The sequence below is a fragment of the Apium graveolens genome, chromosome 7 (assembly GCF_009905375.1).
Source record: "Apium graveolens cultivar Ventura chromosome 7, ASM990537v1, whole genome shotgun sequence".
Taxonomy (NCBI): Eukaryota; Viridiplantae; Streptophyta; class Magnoliopsida; order Apiales; family Apiaceae; genus Apium; species Apium graveolens.
In genome coordinates, this window is record NC_133653.1 from 163,737,676 (window position 1) to 163,740,808 (window position 3,133).

Consider the following 3,133-nt stretch of genomic DNA (forward strand, 5'->3'; position numbering starts at 1 on the left):
ATTAGGACTTTTTGATTCTAGGGTTATTATGATGTTTTGATGATTGATATAGTTTTGTTAGATGATTTACAGTCGATTCATGGTGTTTAATTGAACAAACGGTACCTAGATAGCAAAGTTCGATTATTAGGGTTTATGTTCGATTTTCAAATCACAACTTAGTGATTTCTGTGAATATTTCGGTGAATATTTGGTTCTATTAAACGTTAAGTTTCATGTACGATTCTGTGATTTCGATATTTGGCTGTATTTTGAAGTCGGTTTGGCCGGAGGTACAGATTCAGGGATGTTTCTGGTATGATTTGGCCGGGAATAGATTGGTGAAGTAATTTGGAGTTGAAACCCTGTGAAAAACGAACCAAATGATTTTGTTTTTGGCCTGAAAACGGGCTGCCGGAATCCTGGCCGGTCGCCGGATTCCGGGCAGATTTCGGTCATGTTCTTCATGACCCGGAATTGACCCGTTTGACCCGTTTAAAAATCTGTTTTATTTGTTTTATAAATTGATTAATTAATTAATTAATTTATTTATTTATATTATAAATAATTCTGAAATATTTTTTAAAAATCATATTTAATTATTTTCAGAATTATTTATTAATTATTAATTATTTAAAAATGATTAATTATTTTGATAATTAATCAAATAATTTTCAATAAATCATAATAAATTCATTTTAATTCCAAAAATTTTAGAAAAATCATTTTTAATTCCGATTTTTCTTAAATAATTATTTAAAATCTGTTTTATTTGTTTTATAAATTGATTAATTAATTAATTAATTAATTAATTTATATTATAAATAATTCTGAAATATTTTTTAAAAATCAGATTTAATTATTTTCAGAATTATTTATTAATTATTAATTATTTAAAAATGATTAATTATTTTGATAATTAATCAAATAATTTTCAATAAATCATAATAAATTCATTTTAATTCCAAAAATTTTAGAAAAATCATTTTTAATTCCGATTTTTCTTAAATAATTATTTAAAAATTATTTTATGGTCTAAAAATTAGTAATAATTAGTTATATTGAATAATAAATTGAATTATATGTATTTAATTGATATTAAATAGATCGTTAGTCCGATTCGAGCGAAACGAAAGCCCTTTGACTTAGAGAAATGAATTCTTTTCATTAAAAATAATATTAAGACCTAATTTCTTCTAGAAATTAGTTGACTTTGTTATTTGTTTGACTATAAGTCGAATTGTGTGCCGAGACGAGTCCGAAAAATTCCGAAAAATAGGAAACGAGTTAGATAATGATTAGTTGAGTGATCAGCGAGTCGATTTTGATTCTAAAAATTATTTTAAGTATAAAAATGATTATGTGCTTATGTGCTTATGTGTATTATATGGTTAATCGAGTCTTACTTGCTAATATGTAATATACGAGTCAGTCATAAGGAACGATGTGAAGTCGGTTCAACACGCAATTGAAGTACGAAATGACTAAACCAGTCTATTTCTCTAACAGAAGCTAAGCCAGCAAGGCAGGTTGAGTCGGTGATAGACGAAGGTGACATATTTGTAGTGAGTCGCGCAGAAGGCAAGTTTTTCCCCTCTTCTAATTTCAGAATAGTGATATTTTTTTGGATGCTTATCATGCTTGCACTCTTTTGATTCTTGTTCATAAACACTGATACACACTTGTTATTCTCTTGTTCATATTTTATTTCGATTCTTGATTTATCCGTTCCCTTGAATTTCTTATTCATATTCCATTTGTTACTCACTAATATTAATATATTCTGGTGATTAGAACGTATCAAAGCATAATGATTGTTCTGGTTGCTATGCTATGGACTGGATAGTGATATTTGGGGATTAAGTTTTACTTAATCCTTAAGGACCGGAACATGACCGGTGCCTTGAGATGGGCCGTAGTGCCTGGGTACCCGACTGGATCTATATATGGAGATATAGATCTGCATTATATTCTGATTGATCACCAGGATATAGATGCGAACTTGTGTCTAGTTTAGTTCATTTATACTCACCGGCAATGGGCTTCTTTCTATTTTCGTGGGGTTATATCTTTGCAGATATACCCAGGTTACTGATTCATTTAAACTACTTAAACACTGTTTATATTTTGCGGACTTGTTGAGCAATTTTTGGCTCACCCCTTTTTGTTGTTATCCACCTTATTGTTTTCAGTTAAGAAGGAATATGAAACCCATCAGGACTCGAGTGGTAAAGAAGCGGGTCAAGTCTCGGGATCCTCTCATACCCAAGGTGTTGATCCCAATCCAGGAAGAAAGCTTTGAGTTGCCCGAATAGGTGGAGTGTAGATAGTTAGTGTGTGTGTGTTTGAATAAAAGAGGAAATTAGTTTAAAACTGGTTAGACAATGGGTTTGTAATAAAGAGATTTTGTAAGATTTTGAATTTGGTTTGTAATAAAGTAGTTAGTGGTTCTAGTTTTCATACTTCAACCTAAAAAGGTCCTGGTTAGTGTTAAAGGGGTTTAGATTCTTTTCTTTATTATTTGTTAATCAGATTATACAGGTTTGGAGATTAGCTAGTAACCCCCAGACTTATACCCCCGGTCTGGAGGGCGTTATAGATCATCCAGTCAGGCATTCCATGGTCAGGACACTTTCTAAGCATCTCTTTGTAGCGATCTCAAGCCTCACATAAAGATTCTCCAGATTGCTGAGCAAATTGAGTATGTGCGTTTCTGATTGCATCATTCTTCGCCATATGAAAGAATCTAGTTAGGAACTTTTGAGCAAGATCCTCCCATTTGGTGATAGACCCTGATGGTAGAGAATGTAAACAACACTTAGCTTTATCCCGCAGAGAGAATGGGAAAAGCCTCAACTTAATAGCATCTTCAAAAAGTCCATTGAACTTGAAAGTGTCGTAGATCTCGATGAAATCTCTAATGTGCATGTTGGGGTCTTCTGTCGGAGAACCCCCAAACTGAACTGAGTTCTGTATCATCTGAATCCTGCTCGACTTGATCTCAAAGGTATTAGCCGAGATGGCTTGGCGGACAATGCTAGACTGAATATCTTTAATATTCGGTTGAGAGTAATCCATCAAAGCCTTTGTATTCGCTTCTGGTTCTTCCATTGTAATAAGTTCTTCTTCTTCAACTTTCTCCTCGAAAAGAACT

The 3,133-nt window shown here is 32.3% G+C and overlaps 1 non-coding gene across 1 annotated transcript; it reads left to right on the forward strand.

The window, feature by feature from the left end:
• Positions 1–2,593: 2,593 nt before the first annotated feature.
• On the forward strand, positions 2,594–2,700 carry LOC141675744 (small nucleolar RNA R71). Its single transcript, XR_012556379.1, has one exon. It is a non-coding gene; the product is annotated as a small nucleolar RNA R71 (small nucleolar RNA).
• The last annotated feature ends 433 nt before the right edge of the window (positions 2,701–3,133 follow it).